This window comes from Aethalodelphis obliquidens, unplaced genomic scaffold, assembly GCF_003676395.1.
Source record: "Aethalodelphis obliquidens isolate GAN/ISIS:26980383/991018 unplaced genomic scaffold, ASM367639v1 scaffold3, whole genome shotgun sequence".
NCBI lineage: Eukaryota > Metazoa > Chordata > Mammalia > Artiodactyla > Delphinidae > Aethalodelphis > Aethalodelphis obliquidens.
Window position 1 is genome coordinate 8285933 of NW_020837947.1, and position 17312 is coordinate 8303244.

The 17312-nt window shown below is 46.5% G+C and overlaps 1 long non-coding RNA gene across 1 annotated transcript in view; it reads right to left on the minus strand.

Moving 5' to 3' along the window:
* Positions 1–17312, minus strand: part of LOC113607120 (uncharacterized) — a 99921-nt gene that overhangs the window by 7811 nt on the left and 74798 nt on the right. Inside the window, exon 5 of the long non-coding RNA XR_003427813.1 lies at positions 9399–9496. This is a non-coding gene — a long non-coding RNA (uncharacterized LOC113607120). The remainder of the gene's footprint in view (positions 1–9398; positions 9497–17312) is intronic.

Genomic DNA, 17312 nt, shown 5'->3' on the forward strand with positions numbered 1-17312 from the left:
CTTGGGGCCGTATCATTTCTGGACACCAGCTTGCGCTGAGAGTTATCTAAGCGAAGGCAGTGGGAGGTGTGTGGTGGGTGGAAAGGTCAGGCGGCAGAGTGGTACTAACGAGCGGGAACTTTTCATCAGGGAGCTCAGTCAAAGATTCGTGCCACATCACTGATTTCTAGAATATACTGAGAACTGAAAATTTTCATGTTTCCTTTAAATAACAGAAAGGTGTCCTTAAGCCCCAACACAGCTTTTTTCAAACACCACATCTGAATTAAAGAGAAGGTTCCCTGTATAAAAGATCTGCCTCCAAGAGTTAGTAGAGTCGCCTTTAGGGTGGAAGGAGTGGGAGCAAAAGTTAAAGCAACCGGAAAACAGGACAAGCAGGCAGCCATCTTTGCAGGCTCATTTCAGAGCCACAGCGAAGGGTGGCCCAGCTCGCCTTCCTTCCTTCCGCGCATGCGCGCGCGCACGCACGTAGGCACGCACGCACAATGAGGTCGTCCATCTCTGCCAGAAACTGGGTGAATGACCAGGAAGTGAACAAGCTGGGAACAAGCAACGGAGACTGAGTGGTCCCAGCTTTGTAAAAATCACAAGGAGAAGATGCTCATGAATTTCGACAGTCTGCCTCGCAGCTGGTGTTTGCTCGGCACCACTGCTAAATCACTCTGTGCGGGAAGACCGTTAGAGTCATTCATTTAGATTTCACTGCAGGCTAAACCTTTCAAACTTTAGGGAATACTTTTCCTAATTGAGTCTGTCAGAGCTTCCCACCCGCGTGCCACAAATGAGTGACAGCGACGCCACTGCACGGCTCCCCTCGGCTCCGGGCGTGGCTGCACCTGGGGGGCCAGCCAGCCCTTGCAGCCTCTGTTCACCTCCTGGTGGGGTTTATTGCATGTACTGTGACATGAAAATGTTTGGGAATCACTGCCTTAGGTTAAAAAGCTCACAGAAATTCTTAACAGTTACATTATAAGCTGTTATTAGCTATTCACGGATGCAGGACCAACATTTCTTGGTTTATTGTGTTCCATTGTAAATTCAGGTTTAAAAAAACAACCTGTGGTTAGCCTCTTCGCTGTTTTCTCTCCTAATTTCCACCCCGGTTAAGCCAAACTCGCGGTGACTTGCTGTTTTGAGCTGTGACTCCTCACATACTGTCTGCCTATCGATCACTCTTCCCTAGAGACTGATTCTTACTCTTCCCCCACCCCGCCCAGGAAAAGCCTGGCATCGGCAGCATCCCTCCAACAGCTGGATCTGCAGCTGGACCTGCCCAACCAGCAGGGTGAGCCTATCCTCCACAGCCCCGTGGCGCTGACCCAGGGCCCCAAGACCAAGGAGAGTCACCTCCTCCTCTTCAGGGGCTGGCTGGTCATCGCCAAGCAGAGGTGAGTCTCAAGACTGTCACTGTCTTCCTCTCTGTTAAAAGGCATTTTCCAAGTCCCCACTGCCTGACAGCACTGCAAGGAAAGCTCCCCTTCATTTGACAAGAGGCCTGAGAGGCTGCATGCTTCGGGCAACATCACACATGTAGCAGGTAGAAAACTGGACAATAAGGGTATAGGAGAGCCATCATTTATAAAGAAGTCTTACGGGAACTTGACCTTTGGGGTTGCTAAAAAGTGTGTAATGTGTTCACAGCAACAAATTTGAAATGAGAAATTTAGAAACTCAGTAATTGAGTTAATGTTAATGACCATGATAATCACTTTTCTCTTTGGAAAATATGCAGTTATACTTCTTCAACATTTGTATTAGATCAGGGGAGGCTATGTCAAAAGAAGTGCAATAGGGCTTCTCTGGTGGCGCAGTGGTTGAGAGTCCGCCTGCCGATGCAGGGGACACGGGTTCGTGCCCCGGTCCGGGAAGATCCCACATGCCGCGGAGCGGCTGGGCCCGTGAGCCATGGCCGCTGAGCCTGCGCGTCTGGAGCCTGTGCTCCGCAACGGGAGAGGCCACAACAGTGAGAGGCCCGCGTACCACAAAAAAAAAAAAAAAAAAAGTGCAATAGTAATTTTCTGGCTTGTAGAACAGCTACGTACTAGTAATGTTTCTTGATTTCTTTCCCTCTCCCCAGAACGGACACGTGCATGTGTACTCCTCTGCCTTGAACTGCTGTGAGCAGAGAGGGAAGGAGGAAGACCAGGCTGCCTCTACCCCACTCCCCGCATGGAGCCCTGTCCCTCCTCCCTTTTCCCGTTACAGTATCTGATATATTAGCTACACCCAAATGAGAAGTGGGACCAAGGGTCACCTGCCAACAAAGTAACTCCCTTTATCTCCTCTAGGAAAGGGGAGGTGGGTGCCCAAGCAGCTGGCAGTGGGTGAGGAATCCCCCCAGCGGAGTGAGGAAGTTGACGTGGGCCAGTGTGGGTAGGCCACCCAGTGGGCACCACCCTGCCCCACGCTCCTCCTCTCCCTTGGTTTGGGTGGTTCCTCTCCTCTTCCCAGAGGGAACACGAAAGTTAAAGGGAATGAAAAACAGCTTCTCCTGAGGAGGGCAGCCCCTGGGCTCATGCAGTTTCCAAGGTAGCAGCTCAAACAAGCAGCAGAGACAGGAGCTGCCTGGCCAGGCCACCAGTTGGCTTTGGCTGCAAGAGGATGTCTGATTCTGAATGAGGGACACAGTGGCCCTGAGGACAGGACACAGGGCACCAGGGGTGTGATCCGCACACCCACCGCTGACCACGAACGAACCTGAGCTCCAGTTAGAATCCCAGGGCAGTGACTACATGGAAGAAAGTCACCTCGGGATCTGGTCAGGGTTTGTCTTCTGGAAATGAGCTGTGCCTGCCAGCTTCTGAGTCCTTTATTGCCACAACAAAATTCAGAGAGCATTAGACTAGAGCGTGTCACCAGGCCTGGGTGCCCGAGGAACACCCAGCCCACAACGTGCACTTTCGGAACTGAGCACCTGCCAGGCACATCACACACGTCAGCTTGCTTAATCCTCACAACCCATTTCACAGACGAGGAACGTAAAGCTCAGAGAGGCTGAGTGCTCGCCCCAAGTCCACCAAGAGGAAGTGGCAGGAGCAAGCCTTACACCTGCACCCTGTTTCTCCAGGTGTAGCTGATCCTGCAGGGAAGCTCCCTGACCTGAGCCACACTCCCCAGAGGCACGTGCACATCAAATAAGATTCCATGTCTTTTTCAGAAAGAAACAGGCCTGGGGAATGTGGGACAGCCTTCCACAAATTCCATACTGGCAAAGAAAAGCTGGGGTGGAGACGGTAAACACAGACACTGGAGACTTGTTGGATGGATTCATCAGGACAGTGGTGGGCCCCTGGGGGAAAGTTCTGAAGTCCATGGTCAGCAGCAGGGTCTTCATGCAAAGTGCAGCCCAGAGCCATAGAAAAGACTGAAGGAAAGACACGGGGTAGTCGCCACAGCAGTGGACGGAAAGGCCCTCTTTTGCGTGGAAGAGGAATGGCGGGGGGCGTGAGGGCATTGTACTTCTGTTTTATAGGAAGAAGAGCATTGACAAATTTTTTTATACTTTCATTTAATTTCCTTGAAAAGTTCTATTTTAAGCTTTGGGGGAAAACATGCCCCGTTTTAAAAAGCTTCTCACACCTACCCACCGTGATTAATTCTTTTAGACGCTTAGAGATTTCAAAGAATTCAAAACACATCTGGCATCCTCCCCCCATATTCCTCCCCGCCAGGGATGTGTTGTTTTCAGAGCCCTGAGAAATCCCCCAAGACACAAACAGCAGCTGGGGAAGTCCTGCTCAGCACATCCCGAGAATGTGAACTGGCCCCTTCCTGCCTGGTCTGCACAGAGCGCTCTGCAGGCGGTGCTGAATCATCCCTCGCTTTCATTCAACCAAACACCCTGAATCCTTCCTCAAAAGGCTCACGCTCGCCCGCAGTCTGGAATGAAACCCGAAGATGAACACGGGTGTTGGGGCATCTGTGGAAAGGGACAGTCCGCCACAAGGGCTCCACCACACACCAAGGGGGCACTGTGGGTCGGCTGCAGGCATCAGGTGGTGGCATCCCAGAGACCTCGCCAGACCCGGCCACGTGGCCTCCCCGGCTGCAGGGCTCCAGCAGGGCCCGGGACTGAGCCTTCACGTACTGCTTAGAAAGGATAATACAGGAACCCTCTTCCTCTTCCCAAAGGAGAGTCAGGGTGACAACACTCTCTAAGTAGGTGTGTTACACGTCCACACACTCCCATGGCCCAGCCCTCTGACCCACCTTCATCCCCTCTAATGGACCCCGTGCTTCTGTCCACACTACTCCTGCCACCTGGGAGGCTGTACCCCTCTTCCTGTGGCCAGCTCTAACCCAGGCTTAGGGACGCGGCTCAGTGCTCTATCAAAGCCTACACTCGAACTGCACTGCTCTATATGCCCCGGTTTCCTCATCTATAAAATGGGGATAAGAATAGTACCTACCTCATAGAGTGGCTTGGGGTGAGGATGACAAGAGTGGAGACGTGCGCAGAGCTTAGGATGGCCTGGCACACGTGTTAAGCGTTCGCTGTGAAGAGGAGTCACTTTCTGAAGTGCTTATTCCAGGAAGGATTCTGAGGGCCCACCTTTGGCCCAAAGAGAGAATAAAAGAGAAGACATCTCAGTGGCCCTCACTAGCCTGAAAGTTAATTGTTAATAATTCATTAGCTAATTGCTACTGGCATTGCTGAGGGTCTGCTCTGCCCGAGGCATTCTGCTGTGTCTGGCAGTGTTTGAGTCCAAGCTCTCAGGCTCTTTATAATGTGGTAAGAAAGGTTAAAATCCATCGCTGTGGGCTTCCCTGGTGGTGCAGTGGTTGAGGGTCCGCCTGCCGATGCAGGGGACACGGGTTCGTGCCCCGGTCCGGGAAGATCCCACATGCCGCGGAGCGGCTGGGCCCGTGAGCCATGGCCGCTGAGCCTGCGCGTCCGGAGCCTGTGCTCCGCAGCAGGAGAGGCCACAACTGTGAGAGGCCCGCGAATAACAAAAAAAAAAAAAAAAAAAAAAAAAAAAATCCATCAGCTGTGATGGACAAAAGGGAAGGAATGATGACTAACTCTTGAATTTAGTTTCTGTGTGTGTTTTAATTCAAAGAGTGAAACTCCTATGTGTTTGGAAGTATATTCAATGTATCTAATTTAGAGTAGAATATTCTATATGTCTTTAGGATGTACTTGGTATCATATTCAACTATGCATAATTAACTATTTTAAAGAAATTTTGCCGTATTTTTACAGAATTTGATATCTAATTTTTAAAGCCTTGTAGAACCATGAGCTGCCTGGTTATTTGTGTGATCAGCAACAGTGAGTGAAAATCTATGATAGTGTCAGCAACCTATTGACAAGAACACAACCTTTGCCTCCACAGCCAAAGGAAAATGTTTTCCATTGCATTTTACTATAAACAGTGTGAGACACAAAGAAGTTAAGTGTATTTCAAAACATGCCTGGATGGTTTTGAAATATCCGTTTGCCCTTGAGGCAGTAGCAGTTCACAGCTGATAATAACCACCCCCAGGACTGGCTGCAGAGCCCTGGGTGAAATGAAAATATAGGGTGTCTTGTACAAAGAGCAGAAAATGAAACCTAGCGCAGGGGCCTTCTGAGCATGGGGACGTGCGTGGCAGCACAGGTCACATGTTCACGCGGCTGGCTCAGGCTGCCCCCCTCTTATGGAGTTCATGTATTTTAACATTAACATCAGCGTATTAACGTATTTAAGGAACTTACAAGCTTAAGGCCTTTACTTGACGTATTTAGCAACATTTACCGATGTTTAACAACATTTATTTTGCTCTGCAAAAGGTCTTATTTCTTTTCCAAATATCACACTTTAGAATAAAATAGACACAGCCTCAACATTATTTTTTTTAAATAAAAGTTATGTAAGTGCATTTCTCACATTTTCTGTGAATTTCAATAAATACCTTTAATCGTTTTGCGCTGAAATGTGAATTCAGTGTAGATTTCACTATGTGCTCTCATTCACAGGTTGACATAACCAGTCCTGGCGCTCATCTTACAAAGCCCACACTATCAGACAACAGGATTTGGAAGAATTTAGATTGCCTATTCCTACTGACTAAAGTAACAGAAACCTATTTATTACCCACACCTTGGGAACATTTCTTCATCAAGACTTATCCAAAGCAGCCCATTTGGAAAGAGAAGTTTTAGGAGGAAACCTGCTGAACATTGCAAACAAAACAATACGTGCTTACTTTTGCCAGCCACTGTGCTAAATCCTTCACTTCCAGCAACTCACTTCGTTCTCAAAAAATTCCTATCAGGTGGGAAATGACATCCTATCACTTGTGCCATAGGCTGTTCTTAGAAGCAAGGCAACAAGTCCAGCCCGCACTCAATAGGGGAAAAATTAAACTTCACCTTTTAGGGGAAGATATGCCAAAGGATTCATGAACATATTTTTAAAACCGTCATAAAACCGTCATATCGACATACCGTCATAAACCGTCATAAAACCGTCATAAAACCGTCATATCGACATACGTATTAGGTTTAAAGCCATGAGACTCGATAAGATCACTAAAATAGTGAGCGTCAAGAAAAAAGAGAAGGGGACTAGGACTGAGCCCTAGGATGCTTCAACATTTCTGTTCGATAGATAGGCAACCAGGCACGGAAGCTGTGCAGTTTCCCAAGGTCACCAAGTCCGCGGGTGGTGGCGCTGAGCCCAGGACCCAGGCACTTGGGTTTCAGAGCCTGCACTCTTCACTGCTCTGTTGCTGTGAAAGAAACCACAAAGGCCCACGTTCAGCAAGTGAACAGACTGATGGAGATGTATCAGCTGATATTTGCGATTTGGTCTGGTGTGTAATAGCCGTGAACATGAGCATTTCTTGGGTTCTTGGCCTCGATGTATCTGCCACCAGATGACGGTGCTAGTCATGTAACCCTTCATTGGTTTCATCAACACATTCTTTGCTGAGCGTCTCTGTATATTAGGCACTATTCTAGGCACTTGGGATAAAACGCAAAAAGTCCTGCTCTTCTGGAGCTTATATTCTGGCAAGGGGAGATAAAAAATAGATGAGAAACATAATAAATGATCTAGTATGTTGGAAAGTGGTATGCGCCATGGGGGGAATGTGGAATTGGGTAAAAGGAGTTGGCACCTCATAGCGAAGGAGGGGCAGTGGCAATAGTGAATAGAATGGTCAATACAGTCCTCATTGCAAAAGAGAGTTTTGAGCAAACCTGAAGGAAATGAAAGAGTTATAGCCAAGTGGGTATTGGGAGGGAGAGCATTCCTGGCATAGAAACAGCAAGAGCAAAGGCCTGGAGGCTGGCGTGCGCCTGGCATGTTGAAGGACAGCAAGGCGGCCAGCGGGGCAGGAACAGAAAGAGCGAAGGTGGGAGGTTGGGAGATGCTGCCGGCAGGTAACAGGTGCCAGATCAGACAGGGCCTGTGGGCTCATAGGAGGGAGGACCTGGCTTTTCCTCCTTTGCTGAGTGAGATGGGAGCCATTGAAGGGATTGTAGCAGAGCAGTAATATGATCTCACTAAAGGTGAAAAAGGATCACACTGGCTGCTTTGCTGAAAGTAGCCTAGGGTCGGCGAGGAAGCAGGGGCAGAAAGAAGGGTGCTCAGAACCTGACATCTGTCTCACCTCCGGATGAGTGATCCAGGGGAGTGAGGGATTACCCCAAATGGAAGCCACGGGCTTTTCGTGATCTAATCTCAGACATGACATTTGATTACTTCTACCATAATCGCTTCAGTAGAAACCAGTCAGGAAGTTCAGGCCCCACTCAAAGGGAGTGAAATTAAGCTTCACCTCCTGAGGAAACGTATACAAAAGGAGTTATTTACTGGTTATGTTTTTGAAGCCATCACATTGACATACAGATTATAGTTAATGGCGTGAGATTGGATAAGATCACCAGAAAAAGAGAAAAGGGGACCAAGGACTGAGCCCCAGGATGTATCAACATTAAAAGGTTGGGGAGAAGATGAAGGACAATCCACGGATGTCAAGAATGAGAGACTTGTGAAATGGGAAGAAACCCAAGAGTGTGGCGTTCTGGAACTAAGTGAAGAAAATGCAAAAGGGAGGAAATGCATCAAGGAGGAGAGAGTGGCCACAACTCTGTCAAATGCGGCCGTAGTGGGGTAGCCATTATCCTTGTGACCCGGGCCCAGCTCACTCCTGGTTTTGTCCTGGTGATATTACTAGTAATACCCCCCTTTCACTCTTTTATTTTTTTTGCAATACGCGGGCCTCTCGCTGTTGGGGCCTCTCCCGTTGCGGAGCACAGGCTCTGGACGCGCAGGCTCAGTGGCCATGGCTCACGGGCCCAGCAACTCCGCGGCATGTGGGATCTTCCCGGACCGGGGCACGAACCCGTGTCCCTTGCATCGGCAGGCTGACTCTCAACCACTGCGCCACCAGGGAAGCCCCCCCTTTCACTCTTAAAAGCAGCCCATTTTGACAATGAATTATGTGGACATCCTATACATAAATAATATGGACTCTGAGATATGGGAATTGAGTCCAGAAATAGATCATTGGTAACCAGGGGAGATCATCTAATTAGTGATTTACTGTGAGACATATATCAGCATCCTTTTCATTCAAAATATTTTTCTATTGAAAGTTACTAAAGAGCTAAGTAAAACATTAACTAGTATTAGCATAAATATAACATGAAATAACATACCAAACTGGAGTAAGATTTTAAAAATCACAAATGCAATTAGTTCAGTAAATTTTAACTCTTCTCAATCATTATTTGATGTAGTCACAGTTACACAAAAGTTTGAATCCAAGCTCACGTTATGAATTAGGGATCTTGAAAAATTGTGACTATTACAATGCTACCGAACTGATAGGCTCTTCTTGTTGTTGAAACAAAATAATTTGACCAACTGGCAAAAAGAGCATCTTCAATGTGATCCAAATAGATAAAACAGAAACGACACCCCAGGATTTGTGTTTATTCATAATTATTCATGAAACGCTTTTCATTTAATAAAATATATAAAGGCTCTAGTTATGGCTTGTTCCCCAACTCCCATGGCTGCCCCTGCTCTCACCTTCCCTGCTGGCTACTTCTGAAGGGATGACCCCCCCTCCCCCCATGGCATCTCCACTTAGCCTATGCTAAGTAGAAATTTAATTATCGTCTGTCATTTACTTGCCCTTACTATGGCCCAGGCGCCATTTTTAATCACTTTGCACATCTTGATATGTTCGGTTGCCTACCCCAGCTCTGTGAATGGGTGTGGCCCATGACTGCACCTTCAGACCTGCTCGAGTCACAGAGCTAGAATACTACCTCACAGTGACCATTTGTCAAGTGAAAGATGACTTAGGTGAATTATTAGCCTTGTTGAAAAATAAACTCTGGCTCATTTTTGGCCCTTTTAGGAAATGGAAAGCTGACGTTAAAGTTTCATTTTACTTACTTGGTCTTAGATCTTTTTTTTCTTGGGATCCTTGCTTCATTGAAAAAGGGATCTCCATCCACAGGAAGAGGAGATTATCCTGACTGTTCAGGGGAACACTGGTGAGGGAAAAGATGGTAGAAAGGAAAATTATGTATAAAATCTTTTTAAGTGTTTCTGATATGAGTAGTGTTCTCATTTTAACTCTCAGAAACTCTGAAATGATTGTTGCCACAGATGATTCTACGATATAGTCTCCATCTCTGACTGTGGGGCTCTATGTGAGGAATCGGCCTGGGTTCGTGACCACCACAAGGCATCTGGGTGCCTTTCACAAGAGAGTCCCAAACTGAAAAAATCAGCCCACTGATTTAGGGAGCCAGGGCGTGACACAGAGGGTTGGAAACAGAACCCAAACCCAACACTCGCGAGCACTTCTGTGTGATGAACGCTGAAGCCCTTACATACAATACCTCATTTTATCTTTACAATCACCCTATACATCAGGTACTATATTAGTCAGCTAATGTCACAAAAATGACGCAGAACAGATCATCTCAACATACAGTAGCTTACAAAAACAAGCATTTATTTCTTGCTCATAACAGCTGTAGGTCATCTAGCATCTGACTGATGCAGCTGGGCTCAGCTGGGCCTGGGTGCCCACCACAGGTTAAGTTCATGCGTTCCCCAGTGTCTCTTACTCTTCTGGGACACTCAGGGTTTGTGCTTCTAATGGTGATGCAGAGGTGCAAGGGGGCACATCCAACCTCACAAGCATGCTTCAGGCCTTTGCTTGCCTCATGTACACTAACAAACAGGTCCAGTGGCCAAGCCCAAAGTCAAGGGTCAGGGACAGACACTCTGCCCACCAGGAGGCCACGTCAGGAGTGTGGATGTGTAATACTACTATAGGAGCATGAGGATTGGGGCCAGTAACTAAATCCAGCACAGGTGCTATTCTTACAGTCACCGTAGAGATGAGGACATCAGGAGAGGGTAGAAGCCTTGCCCAGTGTCCCGCTAATGCTAAGTGGAGACGCTGACATTTAAACCCAAGCAGACGGGCCCCAGAGCCCAAACTGTTATGCAGGACAGCTCAATGGGGACCGGGCGGGAGGTCCTGTGGGCCAGGAAAGACTCATTAAAGGTCAGACACAGAATGGGAAAAGGTCAGGGGAAGGAGGAGGCTAGGATCAGCCTAAGAGAACTCCTGCCCACGCCGATCTTGTGCCTGTGCAGATCACTTAACGACAGGCTTGTAGAGGGCGTCTCCTCTTGGCCAGGCATGGAATCAGAAATTGGCAAGTTTATACGCCCAAATAAGGAAGCTACTCCAAAAATCTTTCCAGAATTCTAGTAGTTAACCAAAAGTTGAATCTCTTTATAATTATGTCACTTCAAATTGTATGTAATGAGTCAAACAAAAGCACAACTTTATAAACAAATAAATAGCTGGATAGGTAAATAAAGTTTAAAAATATAAATGTAATATCTTCCCAGGGTTGGAGAATTGGTTCATGAGAAGTTTTTCTGTTGTACTTTGAATATGTTTAAATGTATTTTTAAGTATACATATTTTTAATTCATGGAATTCCAAAATTTTTTGCCTTTCCAAATATTGAATTTAAGTTTTGAGAACTTTGATGAGAACCTAAAAATCTACCCAGTTCTCATGTCTTAGACAGGAATAAATTTCAGTTATTTCGAAAACTATTTTCTACTCTTGTAACCAATTATTGTGTATGATGGGTAAAAAATTAATAAATTCAATATAGCTTATTTTTTAACGTTTAATAACTACGTTAAGTGCTTATAACAAAAACAAGATGAGTATAAAGAGAAGAGTTTTTTACATTTAAAAATTAACATTTTGATTTTCTATTACAGCAAAATGGTTCCAATTTGGGCAGTATTTCTTAAAATTTCAGTGAAATACAATCTATTTGGTTTCTTATTTCTGACGAAATCAAATCATGATAGCCTAATGGATTATGAAACAATAATTCAAAGAAAATACCATCAAAGGAGAAATGACAATCTTGTTTTAACCCCAAAATAGATCAAGCTGTAATTACTTAATAGGTAGGTGAGCAACACTAGTGCTTTCATAGAAACAAAAGGGATTCTCACAACTGATGTCGTTGCACAATTGGTATATACCACCCTGGTTCATTGTGAAACGTCTGTCTTAATTTCTGTTCAGCTGCAGATAATTGCATGTACACGTTTTGTCTTTGTTTTCAAAATCTTTAAATATAACTGCAGTAATACTTCCAACATATTATTAAAATAAATTTACTATTTTAAAATGGGATTTCTCATTTCACTATTAGCTATAGAATTTAAAACTAGCCCATGTTATGTACTATTTTACATCTTAAGTGCAATTATTAGAAAACAACAGTCACAAGACATCAATCAATCGTTTAACTCAAAGATACACAAAAGCAAAATTTTCATCCAAATGAGTAGAAAACGTAAAAAGACATTTAAAAGTTGGAAATAAACAGAAGTTTTTAAATGTGAAAATAAAAATAAGATATCTAGTTTGCAACAGCAAACAAAATCATTAAAATAGAGGAATAAAGCAGAGCAGAGCAGAAACTGAGACACAGACGTGGAGAACAAATGTATGGGCGCCAAGGGGGGAAAGTGGCGGGGGCGGCGGGGGGGATGAACTGGGAGATTGGGATTGACATGTATACACTGATGTGTGTAAAATGGATGACTAATAAGAAAATAAAGAAACATTTTTAAAAAATCAAAGGTGTTAGCTGCATTAAAACAACAAATACTCTAGAGTTTGTTAACTGAAATGAATCTGAGCTTGGAAGAAAGAGGGATGTGTTGATTAAAACTTTGTACAGGGATTAATTAGTTAATAGTTTCTAAAAGTAGTTAAAATAATGAAATTGTATGTGTCAATAAAGAATAAACACATGATAATGCTTTCCTATTTAAAAAAGAAAAGAAAAATACTCAAGATCCTTATAGGAAAGTTTTGATTAAATTGGCAATTAACTTCTCTAATTGGCAACCCCCAAATAGAGAAATTACTCCCAAGATCCTTCAAAATTCCACTAGTTATCCGAAAGTTTATTTTCTTTATATTTTTCTGTCATTTCAAATTGTCTGCAATTTGAAATAAACAAAGACTTGAATAGTGGAGGGTTGTACCATATTTACTGATGGAAAGATTCAATAGTGAAGCTATCATTTCTCCCCCAAATTACTGTATAATTGTTTTACTAATCAAAAATCCCCAGAAAATTTTTTAGTAGAACTGGTTCTTAAATTCTTAAATGTGCGGGGCTTCCCTGGTGGCGCAGTGGTTGAGAGTCCGCCTGCCGATGCAGGGCACACGGGTTCGTGCCCCGGTCCGGGAGGATCCCACATGCCGCAGAGCGGCTGGGCGCGTGAGCCATGGCCGCTGAGCCTGCGCGTCCGGACCCTGTGCTCCGCGGCGGGAGAGGCCACAACAGTGAGAGGCCCGCGTACCACACACACACACACACACACACACACACACACACACACACACACACACACACACACACACACACACACACACACACACACACACACACACACACACACACACACACACATTCTTAAATGTGCAAAAACAGCCAAGACAAGTTTGTCAAAAAAAAGAAAGAAGACAGGCTCTACCATCTACCTGATGAAGATACAAAGCCATAGAAATCAGAACAGATGGCTTTGGAGGGTGGCATTGTGGAAAAGGAAACATATTAACACATCCCGTTACTGCAGGAACAAAGCGGAGGTGGAAGAGGAACTGGCGACACTTCAAGTGATGTTCAGACACACTTAGAAACCTGGGCCCTGTGGCAGAGCTAACAGGGGGCCTGCACTGCGATATGATTCCGCAAGCTGAATGTGCGGTTCTCCACGAGGCACCAAGCTTACATTCCTGCAAGTTGCCTGGCAGTGCTTTGCATCATCACAGGCTGTAATGCCAGATGGAGATACATATGCATAAATCTGCTACCAGTAGATTCCAATTTTATCATTTTCACAGAAATAAAATTTTGCTAAACCACACTAGTTATGATAAATCCACTTTACTAAAAATCCTATCCTTTAAAAGTTTTGTTTTTCAGTGTTAATTGGAATATCAAAACCCTTTTTGTAAAGCATACAACTAGTACAGTAAAAATAGAATCTTTTCTTTTCTACCACTCTGCAGTGGCGTTCTTCGGGCTGCCGACGCCCGCAGGAGCCCTGTCACCTTCCAGTCTGGTGCTAGGAGGTCATCATCCAACGTAGTTCGCTTTCTCCTATCCTCTTTTCTCGGGAGATGAGGGCTGACCAAGCAGTGCTGGATTGTCTCCCTTGGGTGAGGCTGTTAGGTTTGGTGGTAGGCAGCGCGAGGTTCTGAAGTGACTGTGAGCTTTGGAGACAGTCAGTTTCAATCCTTCTCAGGTCATTTCTGGGCTCTGTCCTCCTGGGCACATGTTCCCTGACCTGCAAGATGACCTAATCAAGCGTCCTTGTAGACTCTTACTAAAGCTGTAATGTTAATGCGTCAAATCCTTGGTGCTCAACAGTTATTAGTTATCTTCCTTAAATATTGGCTTAAAAATAAAATTGGAATGAATTTTTAGAGTAGTGTGTGGAGGGTTTAAGTACTTTGAATTCCTGTAAGGTTTTTTGGTTTGGGGGGGGGTTGTTTGTTTTTTAAGTCATGGATTCCCTTGTTCCAGGTCTATTTTTTACAGGAACTTCTGAATGTAAGGATGAGGGAAAGCTGATTGCAGGGGGGACACCCCAATCCCAGCGTGTGAACTGGGCAAGGGCCCCAGGGCTGTGTCAGCGCTGAGGGCTGCCCCCCTGTCTCCCTCTCTCTTTCTTGAGTCTCTGGCAACAGTAATGAGGAATGAGGGTTATGTTTTTAAAAAGAAAGAACGACAGACCCTTGAGACTATTTCTTCCTTTTGATGGAGATTATTAGACTAACTCTTCAAGCAAGGAGAGAGGGAGGAGGGGCTCTTCCTTTCTCAGTGTACGAGCCCCATAGCCCTGGGTGCAGAGGGGAATCCCCCATGACCAGTCCCCGGCCAGGCCACCTTCCCACTGGCGGATGTGGGCAGTTACATAGCCTGGCATCAACAAGGGACCACCTCCTGTGGTGCACAGGGTGGGACAGGCCCAGAGTTGAGATCGAGTGGGGGCAGAGGTGGGGAAGGGGTAGGTACAGGTTACTTTACGTGTCTTACAGGCTTGGTGTCTCTCGTGAGTACTGGTAAACCATGACCTGAATGGACCCTGCCAGGTGTCCAGGTCTGTGCTGCATTGGCCTCAGTCCAATCTCTGCTTCGTTGATGCAGTGAACACTCGCTGCCCACCTCTGCCCCCAGAGAGGAACTAAAACAGAGAAACTCCTTCTCCAGAGAGAAATCTCTGCTGGGCCATGAAACCTTCTACATGCCTTCCAGTGCCCAGACACCACTGTCCATGAGTTTGGTCACTGTGGATCGATTGATACAATAAGAGCTAACGTTCTGTTCTGATTCTGTGCCAGGCACTGTATTAACATTTTTCTATTATTTACATAATTTGATCCACATAGCAACCCATCGCTGGTATGTTTATTCTCATTTTGAAGATGGGGTACCCAATACTTGGGTGACTTCCTTGCCCAGAATCACAGCACAGGTAAGCAGTGAAGTCGGGATGTGAACTGGGGCTTGCCCAACTCCCGAGCCTGTGCTTTGGACTGCGACACGGGGGCCTCATAGGTCTGGGTCCAGAAGTGTCATTAGTTAATTTAGAATAGGCTTCCTTGATATACTAGTGAAAAAACTGCAAAGCAAAATCTAAGGAAAAATTATAAACAGCTGGTCACAGGAGGCCGTAACCCAGTTTTACCAAGGGAATCTAAAGAGGTTATCTAAGTTTGCCTTCCCCCCTTCTCATTTTAGAGCCCATGTGTTCTCTAATAACATCACTGAATTCTTGGTGATTCAAAGGTCCTAGAAGAGATTTTACCTTTGAGTTGTCCTGGGTTAATATTTCCTCATTGCAGGTCTCTGTTTATTTTTTACTAAGTGCCCAATATTTTTATTTTCTGCCAAACTACAAGCCCAGGATGCTGCACTGTATAACCAAGGGAAGACCCAGAGCAAGGCCAGGAATAGGGGAAAGACGAAAAGGAGGGTGATGCCGTCTTTGCCGGTTGAATCCCACTGTCTCCCCAACGACTTCGAACTTCCTCCACCGCAGTTTTCACCAGGGCGAGCTCTACTTGCAAAGTTAAACCAGAGAGACAAATAATAGAAACGAGCAAATGAAATAATAGAGGAACACGAAACCCTTCGTCCTCCACTTAGATCATGCCTCTCCCGAAAACTCTTCTAGGGGATATGTACACACAAGGTCAAGACAGAGGGTCCTGTTTAGGGAGGGACTGAACAGTGTGGCTCAGGCAGCAGCCAAAATGTCCTCCTTCCCTTCTTTCACCCCAAATCCATTCAGTGCTCAAAACCCTGAAACTAACCCCCGCCTGGTCTCCCTGCCGGCCCAGCCGCATCTCATCTTCCAGACCCTCGTTTTCACACTCTGATGCCAGCAAGCCTCCGCACCCCACCCTCTCCCGTCCCTTGCAATCCTCAGCGTCAGACAGCAGCTCGATGAACGCGTCAATCACACCACACGCCTCCTGCAGGAAGCCCACCACCTTCGTGTGGCATTGAGAGCACTCTCCTCTCTGGTCTGATGAGCATCTCCTGCCCACCCCCGACCCCGTTTGTGCATGGGATACTTACAGTTTCCAAAACACCCTGCGACACCCGTTTCTGGGCCTTCATCCTTGCTGTCTCTTCCACCAGGAGTTCCCTGTCTTCCTATAATTGCACTAGATCACAGGCACCTCCTGGACGGGGTGAGCCTTAGTCATCCTGGACCCCACAAAGCAGGAGCTCGACAAAACCTCCCTGGATACAGGGAGAAGTGCTGACCTAGTAGGAGTATTTCGTTGCCACGAAATCTCCGTTCAGCCGGAATATTTCAAAATGGCGGCACAGGGCAGCGCCGCGGTCAAGGGCAGAAGCTGGACCAGAATTCAGCCTCATTCTGCCACGGGAAGCTCCGGTTTTTCCTCTGCAGAATGTGGGGAGTAACAGAAGCCCCGCATAGTGTGGTGGGCAGGTTCGGAGAGAGAATGCGGGGAAAACGTCTATCACAGAGCCAGCGCGGTGGGAAAAAATGCCTGGATCCTTGCAGCTCTAGTTTTATTTGTTGTTTTTCCTTAATCTCTCGCAAATCAAAATCCCACTTAAGAAGTGCTTTCCCTTTTCAATGGGAAGGGGTCAGATGTCCACTTCCCCAGTGAAACAGGCCAATGGTAGAGACCTGCGTTCGGCCCAGAGGGTGGGCGGCCACGTGGGACGGGCTCTGGGTTCTGAAGGTCTGGAAAACCCGTGGTTTCCCACAGAAACCATGACGGGCCCTTCAGGTTAACGCCCAGCCTTCCCTTCCTCCCCCGGGCTTCCCAAGGCCCCTCAAGTGAAAGGACAGAGGCCTGGGCGCCCACCGCTGAGAAGCCCACTCTGTGGTTTGACTTTTCCTGTCCTCCCACTTGCTGCAGAGCAGGCCCTGCGGCTGTTACTCAGGGGCCACTTCCTTCAAAGCTCAGAGGCGGCAGAACCCACAGGGCCCAGCCTGACGGGTCCCCTGAGGCGCTGGCAGGAGCATTAGCTGGAGGCCAGCACGTTTCCCGTTTCCGCCAGCACGGCTCCCTTCGCTTCTGAACCCAGGAATCTGGTCTGCAATTACCTTTGAGGGAAAGAGTCCCCGTGGCAGCATCATTTCCCCCAACAACGACATCTTTTAAGAAGCTATTGTCATTATCCTATTTTGAAGAGCTTCAAAAAGCGTTCTAGGGCTTCCCTGGTGGCGCAGTGGTTGAGA